Source organism: Notolepis coatsorum, assembly GCF_963971535.1.
Source record: "Notolepis coatsorum genome assembly, chromosome: 18".
NCBI lineage: Eukaryota > Metazoa > Chordata > Actinopteri > Aulopiformes > Paralepididae > Notolepis > Notolepis coatsorum.
Genome location: NC_140182.1, coordinates 13,733,120 through 13,746,023, shown reverse-complemented (window position 1 = coordinate 13,746,023; position 12,904 = coordinate 13,733,120).

Genomic DNA, 12,904 nt, shown 5'->3' with positions numbered 1-12,904 from the left:
TGAACTCATTAGATCGTTTCGTGCCAGATTTATTTGCATGATTAATTATAATTTCTTTCTGGTATTCTCAACAATATGAAAACATACAGTTCCCAGATACTGAGGATGAGAAGAGCCTTGGGGTGGGGTGGGGGGGGTGAGAAAACAGGCTATATTTACACCCGACATCAAAAGGCATGCTCCTTGGCCCACTTTAGCGTGTACCTAAACCACCACGTAAACTAGCCATTCTCAGACAGGTTCCTCACTTTGAGAGATAGCTTTTTAGAGGTGCTTTTCTTTCACACGTGTTTCAGATGCTGTCGGACAACTAAGGCCGTTACATGTACGGACATTATCTGTTTGTTTGTTTGTTCGTTTGTTTGTTTGTTTGTTTGTTTGTTTGTTTGTTTGTTTGTTTGTTTGTTTGTGGAAATAGGTGAGAATGATCTATCTTAAAACAAATTATGAACTTTAATTCTTTCACTGCCACACTACAGAAGGTTAACCCTTTCACTACCACACTACAAAGGGGTTAACCCTTTCACTATCACACTACAGAAGGTTAACCTTTCACTACCACACTAAACTACAGAAGGTTAACCTTTCACTACCACACTACAGAAGGTTAACCCTTTCACTACCACACTACAGACGGTTAACCTTTCACTACCACACTACAGAAGGTTAACCTTTCACTGTCTACCACACTACAGAAGGTTAACCTTTCACTACCACACTACAGAAGGTTAACCTTTCACTACCACACTACAGAAGGTTAACCCTTTCTCTACCAGGGTTAAGCACCACATAACTGTTTGCCTAAGATCTTTACCTAACACAGCACTATAGGCTCTAGGGCAGGGGTACTCAATTAAAATCCAAAGGGGTCCAGTCACTCAAATTCCCTACCCAGCAAAGGTCCGAACCATCATAATGACATACCTGATTCAGGGCCTATATTGTAGTTGTTGTATGACTCAATCAAATGAAATACATATAATTTAAATGTATTATTTATTCTAAAGTACTTTCCTCATGCAGACATTGGGATAGAGGTATCACAATGAGTTTCTCATTTTAAGTAACTAAATTAAAAAGGGCCTCTTTTTGAAAAAGTGCTTATGTTGACACCCCCCCTTTTTAGTGAACAACCGTTTGCATTTTGCTGGGCAATAAATTAATGGGAGTGGATGTCTGGTGTATCAATCAGCCTGGGCTCTGAGTTCATTTATTGTCTATGCCCTCACTTCTGACTCCTGAGGGGATGTTTGCTCAAAAGATGTGTTTCATAGTTTTTTATAATTGCCACGGTTTCGGCACATATGAGGCGAACTGGTTTGGCGCTCGCTGCAGGAGGAATGAAGACACATCGATCTGTCCATTCATCCTTGAAAGCTCCATTTTCTGTGTCTATACTTTCTTGTTTTTGAGCACGCCAGTCTGTCATCTCTCTCAAACTTGAGTTTTTCTCGCTTTCTCTCTCAAATCAGACAGTGCATGGACATGATGATGTGCTGTTGGAGTTATCAGGTTCATTCATATTGAGAAATGTCTTTGACAATACATTTAATTATGATCATCTTTGTGTTATTCGAAGGCTGTGTGAGAATACTGGGCAGTTTTAATGCAGGGTATGGAACTGGGTAGTTTGCAGTATTGTGGTCAAATGTACAATAAAGGACTAATTTTGCCTGATGCAGGGCAGGCTATGGTATCCATTGTCTCTGTTAGGTTATAGGTCAAGAGTAGCAGTCATCAATATGAGTTTAAACTGATGATCTTCTTTAGTATCACTTGCCAAATTCCATTTTTATACTATGGCTAGTGGTTGGAAAGCAGCCATGGTAGTTTGATAGACCATGTAGCATCTGTTAATATATTGTAGAGAGCAGCAGCACAGCCCAGAGCATAGCCTGTCCATAAAGACAACAACTTGAACGGCTTCTTTTTGTAAATTCGTTCGTAGGATTTACAAACTCAAAAAGGCAGTCGTAGGGGGGCTCCAGTAGCTCACCGCATATCTCGACGCTATTTCTGCGTCGGGGAATACCGTGCTGCGTCACGGATCTGGTTGACTCCGAGTTCGATTCCCGGACCCGCCGTCATTTGCCGAATGTCTTCCCCTGCTCTATATCCCGTTTCACCCTGTATCTGTCGGTCATGCTTGACCAGAAAAGCGATAAACGCTAAAAAAATGAAGTTTAAAAAAAAAAGTCGGAAGTCGGACAGACCGGTGTGCGCCCGTGTTTTTAACAGCTTCATTTGGGAGTAGGGATGTCTGATATTATCGGCCTACCGATATTATCGGCCGATATCGGCATTAAAATGTGATATCGGAAAATATCGGTATCGGTTAAAAAGATATATATATATTTTTTTTCTTTTTTCTTTTTTTTTTTACATTTCTATAACCTTTATTTACCCAGGCAAGCAAGTAAGAACAAATTCTGATTTTATTTATTGTCAAACGTATGCATAATGTTTTGTTAATTCCACAACAAGAGATATGTAATGTTAATTACCTGAAATTATTAAAATTTTTGGGGCGGGAAACCCTGCATATATCGATATCGGTTGATATCGGTTGATATCGGTATCGGAAATTAAGAGTTGGACAATATCGTTATATCGGTATCGGTAAAAAAGCCAATATCGAGCATCCCTATTTCGGGAGAAGTCCTTGGCGATTGTGGTCACATCGATTCTACAGACATCCGCGTAATTAAATAATTATAAATAAATAATAATACGATAATAAATACGACAATATTTGTATCATTAACAATTCCGTTTTACATATATAGTCATGACTCAACGAACCATGTCCAAAAATAAATAAATAAGACCTAAACCCAATCACGCAGATGTAGCTATAATGGAATAGACTGTATTAATATTCTATATACCTTCTTGTTCTCTATGATATTATTTATTTATTTCTTACATTGCTTGCACACATCTAAGAGCCAGAGGAGAAATAAAACCAAGAAATAAAACCAACAATAAATAATATCATAGAGAACAAGACAGTATATGGAATATTAATAGTCTATTCCACTATAGCTACATCCACGTGATTGGGTTTAGTTCTTGTTTATTTTCTGACATGGTTCATTGAGTCATGACTATATATGTAAAACAAAATTGTTAATGATAAATATTGTTGTATTTATTATCATTATAATTATTTAATTCCGAGGATGTCTGTAGAATCGAAGTGAACGCAATCACCAACTATTGTTGAAGCCTTTTACCAGTTGCATCACCTATTGCACTTTTGTGGTAGATACAACTTCCCCCACCTCTCTTTGATCTCCCTCACCCATCTTCCCTTCCTACTCCCACTCCAAGCAGTGCTGGGAAGCACAGAATGGAGTGTACTCCGTGATAACACAGCCAATATTAACGAATACACCGAAACGGTGATTGACTATGTCTGTACTCAGGTAGAAGTAATAATCCCCACCACCAAAATTAATATCTACCCAAACCAAAAGCCCTGGGTAGACAAATCCGTCCGTGAGGCTCTGAAAGTGCGCACATCAGCATACAACACCGGGCTGGTGACAGGCAACATGGAAGAACACAAGATGGCAAGATACAACGTCAGGAGAGCAGTAATAGAGGCAAAACGGCGTTACAGGGATAAAGTTGAACTTCAGTTTGAACAGGCTGACTCTAGAGGCATGTGGCAGGGCCTCAGAACAATGACAGACTACAAAGGAACCCCCCTCAAACTGAACAGTGACATCTCCTTAGCAAATGATCTCAACTCCTTCTATGCGAGGTTTGAGGCTGTGAATAACAACACCAGCCTACAAACCACGGCAATGGGGGGGGGGGGGTCTGCTGATGGAGACTCAGTGTTCAGGGTAACAGAGCATGAGGTGAGACGGATCTTTAAAAAAGTGGATATCAGGAAGGCAGCAGGACCGGACGGCATCCCCGGCCGCGTCCTAAAAGTCTGTGCCGACCAACTGGCCCCGGTATTCACTGACATCTTCAACCTGTCCTTGGAACAGGCCGTCATCCCCACCTGTCTGAAGAAGTCCACCATCATCCCTGTACCCAAAAAATCTACGCCCGCTTGCCTCAACGACTACCGCCCTGTAGCCCTCACCTCCATAGCCATGAAGTGCTTTGAGAAGCTAGTGAAGGGCTACATCTGTTCCTCCCTCCCCATCAACCTGGACCCTCTGCAATTCGCATATCGCCCCAACAGGTCCACGGAGGACGCCATAGCCCATGTGCTGCACACAGCAGCATCACATCTGGACAAGAGGAAGGGGAACTATGTGAGAATGCTGTTCATCGACTACAGCTCAGCATTCAATACCATAGTCCCCTCCAAACTCATAGCCAAGCTCAGGGACCTGGGCTTGAACTATGACCTGTGCCAGTGGGTCCTGGACTTCCTGACGGGCAGACCCCAGGTGGTAAGAGCCGGCAACTGCACCTCCTCATCCATCACGCTCAACATAGGGGCCCCCCAGGGCTGTGTTCTGAGCCCCCTCCTCTACTCCCTGTACACACATGACTGCGTAGCACAGCGGAACAACAACACCATCATCAAATTTGCTGATGACACAGTAGTGGTGGGCCTGATCTCTGCCAACGACGAAAGGGCCTACCTGGAAGAGGTAGAGAACCTGTCACAGTGGTGTCAGGAGAACTGCCTCTCCCTGAACGTCAGCAAAACAAAAGAGATGATTGTGGACTTCAGGAGGTCGGGGGTCAAGGACTACAGCCCCCTCAGCATCGACGGGGCACCAGTTGAGAGAGTGAACAGTTTCAAGTACCTCGGAGCCCACATATCCGAGGACTTGACATGGACCACACACATTGACAGTGTTGTGAAGAAGGCACGACAACGCCTCTACTTCCTCAGGCGCCTAAGGAAGTTCCAAGTCAGTCAGAAGATCCTTAGGAACTTCTACTCATGTACAATAGAGAGCATCCTGACCGGCAACATCACCTCCTGGTTTGGGAATAGCACTGCACAAGACCGTAGCAGACTACAAAGAGTGACACGTTCAGCCGAACGCACAATTAGAGGGGGGCTTCCCACCCTCCAGAACATTTACAACAAGCGGTGCAAGGGGAAGGCTAAGAGAATTATTAAGGACTCGAGCCACCCGAACAACTGCCTCTTTGAACTGCTGCCGTCAGGCAAGCGATACCGGAGTCTTATGGCGAGCACAGAAAGACTCAGAAGGAGCTTCTATCCCCAGGCCATCAGGCTGCTAAACGAACAATAATCGCTAAACGAACAATAATCACTATGCAACAACCATCAAATGCACACAGCACACACACCCACACGCACACACACACTCACTCAAACAAACAACACACTGCAGCACCCACTCTCCACACTTTAGATCACACAAACACACTTACACTTTATATTTATTGATAAAGGATTTGCACTACAACTCGTACACCTACTGTGAATTGTACCTAAACTGCACCTTGTCCATTTATGCCTTGCACTATATAGTATTGTATATTAGTACACTGCACAGTATTGTATATTGTATGGTAACTACGTCTACGAACATTGTACATATGTCTAAACTGAACACTGTGACCTCTTTTTTTTCTTCTAATTTTTACTATGTTTTTATTTCATACTTATCTTGTCATGCACAGTCTCTGGAGCGCAACAGTAAGAAGCATTTTGTACAAAAGTATTCTGTACTTCTGTATGACAACTATTAAAGAAACTTGAAACTACTCTCATCCCTCATTCTTAACACCAATAAACCCTCCCCCACCTTTCCCCAAAATGTCATGACACCCTTATACCTGGGCCCCACGTCCCTTTCAGTTTTGGAGGTATGTTCCTCATTCAGTGGGGGTTCTCTCATTCCGAGTTTTTTAGCTAGTCACCTCGTTGAGAGTCATCCAACCATTCTCTGACTATTTTGTATTGATACTTTGACTGAGTTAATAAATTGTATTAACCGGATCTCTTCTGACTGAGTAAGTTATTCAGCTTCGGCTACATTCCACCACACTTTCTTCCTGTTACAATCCTCCAAAAAAGATACAGTGAACTGGATTATGTTAGTTCGTTACATATACATGGATTATGTAATACATTTGTCATGACTCATAAATGGCTGACGTTTTTTTTATTTTATTTTTTCAGATTTGATTGATTGATTGATTGAAAATTGTATTACCAGATTGCAGAATGGGTACAAACAGATCCCAGTTATGTGGTGGGGATCTAGGCGATCCATTTCCAGTTTGTATATTACTAATACACGCCCAAATCATGTAGATTATCGAGTTATGGCAAAGATCCATATCCACAGTGTGTGTATTGAGTCCCGTGACGATAAACGAGTGACCGGACGGAATTAGGGGACGGACCGAGCTGCAACGGGCATTTCTGGTTTGGCAACTCGCCGATCAGCCACCCGGTGGCAGTATTGAAGCGTTGCAGAGTTGTGCTGAGTCCCGCAGCATCTGACAAGGCTCCGTGAGTGAAATATGAATACCATGTCGAAAATATGAAATTATGATCAGAATCACGTCGTACGCCGTTATTGGCAGAATTAGCATGAACTTGAAACCCGTCGTACGACGTTATTGGCGGGAAAAGGGTTAAGGGGATGCAGACCAGAGAAAGACTTTCGTCTTGTTTACATCAGGGTCCCCCATTTTCAATTCATCATAACATATATGACATATATGACATACAGATAGACAGTACTGCTACATCTTGTTTAAGAAGCACAGTGAAGTTACCGGTTGTTATTTGATTGATTGATTGATTGATTGAACATTTTATTAACAGATTGCAGAATGGGTACGATACAGTACAGCTCAATACACACAATTGTTAACACAATGGGGACGAACACAACGGATATATACAGTACGTGTTTCGATTCCACCCGTTGTGGACAGAAGCACGGATATATCCGTGGCAAGTTGTTTTGGCTTTTACCCCATTTTAATAACCTATTCAAGGTCGCCGAGCTGCACTGCAGATGTACCCTACTCTTTGAATTTGAGAAAGTGCAATACCGGCCAGATCCTCTTAGGGGCGCTATCGTGATAATAGAGTGTTCCCTGTGGCAGAAGTTGTCTTTTTTTTTTTGGATCTCTAATGTAGTTTTCTACTCATCTGAAGTGATAGCTATTGTCTGTTCCACGGAATACCTTTTGGAGTGCGGATTTCACTATGCAATAAGGGGATTTATCATCAACCAATGGACATATCGATCTACCAGATGACGATCGATAACGGGGAAATGCTCGGGGAGATCCAACCGGCTCATGGTAAGATCTTTTTCACGTAAAGTACAACCCGATCGGGCATTGTTTTGATAGCCATCCAGGCGATCGGCCTATGTGGCTACTTAGACTAACACGGTTATTGGTAATCAATAATAAGAAACGACGTCCCCCGCTCCCCCCCTTTCATGCATACATGCTTGAGGATCGTGCCAATCATATGCAGTTTGAGTTTTAACTGTAGCATCTGTATAACGGAAATGCCATTGGATATAACGTTAGTAGTTATTAGCCCTTTATCTAGCCTTCCAGGAAATACTAGACCAAATGCCGTATAACGCTTATATTCACGGCACTATAAAATGAGAACGTATTGATGATTTTTTTTTTCTTTAAGCCATTTTTAAGGGACGGTTTATGGACTCAATTGACAATGAGAATGGACAGATAGCAATACTATAAAGTATAGATTTAGCTCTACAAACAGCCCCACGTCTGTTTACATTTGCTGGTCCTCTAGAGATTTATTAGACTCATCCCAGTGGCCCCGAATGTGTGTTAAGGGGATGCAGACCAGAGAAAGACTTTCGTCTTGTTTACATCAGGGTCCCCCATTTTCAATGCATCATAACATATATGACATACATGACATACAGATAGACAGTACTGCTACATCTCGTTTAAGAAGCACAGTGAAGTTACCGGTTGTTATTTGATTGATTGATTGATTGAAAATGTTATTACCAGATTGCAGAATGGGTACAATACAGTACAGCTCAATACACACAATTGTTAAGGGGATGCAGACCAGGGCCCTGTTCCTCGTACCTGGCTAACTGAGTTAGCCGGATAATTTTCAGCATAGCTTGACTTAAGCCAGACATTTCCGTTCCCCGACGTCGGATTGTCTAAGTCGCTATGGCAACAGATCAGAAAGTTTGAACCTGGTCGAGGGCAGAGTTTAGTTCAGTTAGCTGGATAACCTGCATGGCCACACCCTCGCAAAGAAATGCAGCTCGCTTCCTGAAATAATTCTCACAGTCTAGATCCCATTATACCATTCTGAATTATGTTTTTGTGCTTCGTTCTTCTAGAGGGGGCTTTTGAAATGTAAAATAATATACCTAAGATGCTGATAATAAATCACATTCAGCCTATAGATTTACTTTGTCCTAAATAATGCACATCATATTTATACGGATACGGCGCTCGGAGTCGCGATACACTGCATGTGGTTATTTTAATAACGGCGCATTGCAAATGTGAATCCTGCAGGGATATTTTTAATGAATGAAACCTATCGGGCGTTTGGCTCTGATTAGTTTAATATTCTTCGCTGTGTATTTCAAGCATACATTGAAGCGTCTATGCGTGGATTGTGGATATGAATTATGAGGAATCTGAATCTGTGGATTGTTTAATTGTATCACTGTCACTGTGACAGTCACGCGTTATTGTGATATTGTAACTGTGTTTAAAATATTGAGGAGATGCGCTGTTTGATGTATTTGATGACGTGACGTGACTTGATAAATTGAATGAGCCTTTTACGTTTTTGATGAATGAATTTGAGAAAATGCATTTATCTTTTCAAGCACTGTTATCTGATGATGAACATGAGGTGTCACTGGTATAAACCAAAGGTTAATCAATTCAATGCATGTATGGATGATGTCCAAAACAGATTAAAACCTGATTAATAGTGTAACTGCAAGCCTCCCTCCAAGCCTCTCTTTGGGAACCATGTATTTATATAGTACCTAATACCTAAGCACATTCACTGTATTGTACCCATTCTGCAATCTTGTTAATAAAGTTTTAAATCAATCAATAAATCAATGCCGTTGGAAAATCAGGATTTCTGCGATCTACACCTGCTGTCTTTTCAGGTGAGGCGGCCGCGTGCAATTATCCTGAGTATCAAGTCTGGTTCGAATTAACGAGACTGAATCCACCTTCGAGGAACAGGGAAAGCCTGGATTCAAACATCGGGTTAATTGAATCTGGATAATGGGACTTTTGATCGACTTAGTTGAACCAGGTACGGGGAATAGGGCCCAGAGAAAGATTTTCGTCTTGTTTACATCAGGGTCCCCCATTTTATTTTATTTTGTATCCACTTTTTCTCCTCTTTTTTCTATTTTTCTCCCATCCCAATTCCTCTGTGCCAATTCTTCCCTCCCCTGTCTTGAACGTTGCTCGCATATGCCCCCCACTGGCCGGTTGTAGGGAGGATAGAAGCCTTGCATCACGTGTCCCCTCCGGTACATGAGGAGGCAGCCTGTCACATCTTTTCACCTGCCAGCGCGGACTCTCATTGGCGAGGTGTAACGTGTGGGAGGCTCACACTACCCCACGCCATTTCCTGTCTCTGCTGTGCAGGCGTCCCCAACCAACCTGTAGGAGTCGCTGTCCACAACGTCCAGATTACCACCCATCGACTTCCTCCCCCTAACTCTGCCAATTGAGTTAGTATGGCGGCTGGCCCAAGCCGGAGGCAACGCCGACAGCCGGAGTCGAACGTTGGTGACGAGCGCAATGTCCGCTGTGCCACCCAGCCGCTCCGCAAGGGTCCCCCATTTTCAATGCATCATAACATAATATGACATACATGACATACAGATAGACAGTACTGCTACATCTATACATTTATGACATACACGATTTACAAATACAGTACTGTTTGTGATACAAGAAGAGTCTAAAAAAGAGAGTATATACATTTGACGAAGAAACTGTACATTGGAGGAGGTTGGTACGTAGGAGATTGGTAGGTGGGGTGGAGGGGGGGGTATTTCGTATAACACACTCCATGTGACCCCAGAACCTCAATGTAAATAAACCATAATCACCCTACAAAAACAGTACTGTATTTGTAAATCTGGTATGTCATAAATGTATAGATGTAGCAGTACTTTCTATCTGGGTTTAACAAGGTTTGTGGAGCTCCCTCTGGTGTCTACTAGTGTAACTAGTGGATCTACTATTGGATCTACTTCCTCTGTGGATGGTTTTGTGAATAAATCTCCATTATGCTTCACATTCAATTACTGTGTGTTTATTCTATAGCAATAAGGCTGGGTGAATTTGGCCTTTGTATAAAAGACATTACAAGTTTCAAGTTTCAAGTTTCTTTAATAGTTGTCATACAGAAGTACAGAATACTTTTGTACAAAATGCTTCTTACTGTTGTGCTCCAGAGACTGTGCAAGACAAGATAAGTATGAAATAAAAACATAGTAAAATTAGAAGTAAAAAAAAGAGGTCACAGTGTTCAGTTTAGACATATGTACAATGTTCGATGCAGAATAGATGTAGTTACCATACAATATACAATACTGTGCAGTGTACTAATATACAATACTATATAGTGCAAGGCAGAAATGGAGAAATGGGACGAGGTGCAATTTAGGTACAATTCACAGTACTGTAGGTGTACGAGTTGTAGTGCAAATCCTTTATCAATAAATATAAAGTGTAAGTGTGTTTGTGTGATCTAAAGTGTGGAGAGTGGGTGCTGCAGTGTGTTGTTTGTTTGAGTGAGTGTGTGCGTGTGGGTGTGTGTGCTGTGTGCATTTGATGGTTGTTGCATAGTGATTATTGTTCGTTTAGCGATTATTGTTCGTTTAGCAGCCTGATGGCCTGGGGATAGAAGCTTCTTCTGAGTCTTTCTGTGCTCGCCTTAAGACTCCGGTATCGCTTGCCTGACCGCAGCAGTTCAAAGAGGCAGTTGTTCGGGTGGCTCGAGTCCTTAATAATTCTCTTAGCCTTCCCCTTGCACCGCTTGTTGTAAATGTTCTGGAGGGTGGGAAGCCCCCCTCCAATTGTGCGTTCGGCTGAACGTGTCACTCTTTGTAGTCTGCTACGGTCTTGTGCAGTGCTATTCCCAAACCAGGAGGTGATGTTGCCGGTCAGTATGCTCTCTATTGTACATGAGTAGAGGTTCCTAAGGATCTTCTGACTGACTTGGAACTTCCTTAGGCGCCTGAGGAAGTAGAGACTACACCACTTGTAGTCGTGTGTTATATGAATTAGATCATGCCTAGGGGGGTCTAACAACCCTCCGCTGCGCGTCGGGCCTAACAACCACCCCTAGGCATGATCTAATTCCTATAACACACTCCTGCGTGTGATGTAATGCTTAAATGCTGTATAATGATAATACATTTGTTTCTAATCTAATCTCATTTTGATCAGTTGCAAATTGCTTTCGCGCTACCTGTTGAATATTTCCCCCATAAGGGTCAGCACGGAGCAGACGGAATGGATAGCCTCTCCTTATAAGGAGCTGGCGGGTCGTTTCTGTATGCAAATGAGGGTGTACGAGTGATGTTTTTCATTCATGAACAGCTGCAATGATTTTGGCAAGCTACGAAGACCATGCGTTCAGGAATCCGGTGGAGGATTTTCGTAAATTTTTTAGTACGAACTTTTTATGAAGATAGTTACAAAGATTACTTACGAACATGTTTGAGAATGAGGTCCAATGTTCGTCAAACAGTGTTGAACTTGGGTGCTACAGTCCTGAGTGCATAATTAGTAAAGACATATTAGGATAGCATAGTAGGTAGTAATATAGGCAAGGAAGTGCATAATAGTAAAAAAATAAAAACATATCAAAATATAGTATGTTTTCTGTAGATTTGATAAAAAAATTGTCTGTACAAAATAACCACATGATGCCTCATCACTACTTTTGTGGATAATCGTGTAAACTAATATGAAAGGCATTTTCTCGTATCTCCTTTTATTGGGAAATGACATTGAACAGTGTTTCCAACACTTCCATGTACAGTAGCATCTCCTGGCTCTCCCTGTTCTGCCTCTCATGGCTCCGCTGTAACGTTAGGTGGTATAGAAGAGCTTCGTTGTGTTGGAGTCTGAAGTGGGCACCAGTCTGTGGCATACGTTGCAAAGTTTTCTTCTATCCAAACCACGACCAAACGACAGAAGTAGCCCCATCCCCCCTTTTAGGTACAAGTTCTTAGTTCTGCTCTATATCGGAGTGTTGCAGGGAGTTTCCTTCTGTAGAGAACATAAAGCAAGGTCTGAATGATGTAAAAGACTGCTGTAATTAAAGGAGTTCTGTGGTTTTCTTTTGCGACAATGGTAGAATAGAATAGAAGTACTTTATTGATCCCACATATCGCTCACAATAAACATTTAGGTAGTCAAAAATCTAAAATAAGAATACAGTCAAAGATATACATTCTAAAATATGTATATACATTCTAAAATATACAGTAATATACAGTAAATGGTGATAGAAACGATAGAGGGAAATATATATCAATATATATCATCATATCGCACCACCTTACACGTGGTTGGTCTGGGGCCTCAGCTCAGAGCCAGCACAGTTGAACCCTCTCGAAAACGTGCTCCCTCCCTCTCTCTCTCTCTGTCTCTCCCTCTCTCTCTCCCTCTCTCTCTCTCTCTCTCTCTCTATCTCTCTCTGTCTACCTCTCTCTCTGTCTATTCATTCATTTTCATTCATTCATTCATACCAGTCGCAGACTGACTGTCACTCAAAGTGCTTATGGGCGGAGCCAGGCCATAACAGCCTGAAATCTTGGAGCTGAAAAATGTTGAGTACTTGATTAGAAATATAAAACAATGCATTTTTTTGAAAAAAAAAACTTACAGATGTCTTCAATAGACTAACAGGAAT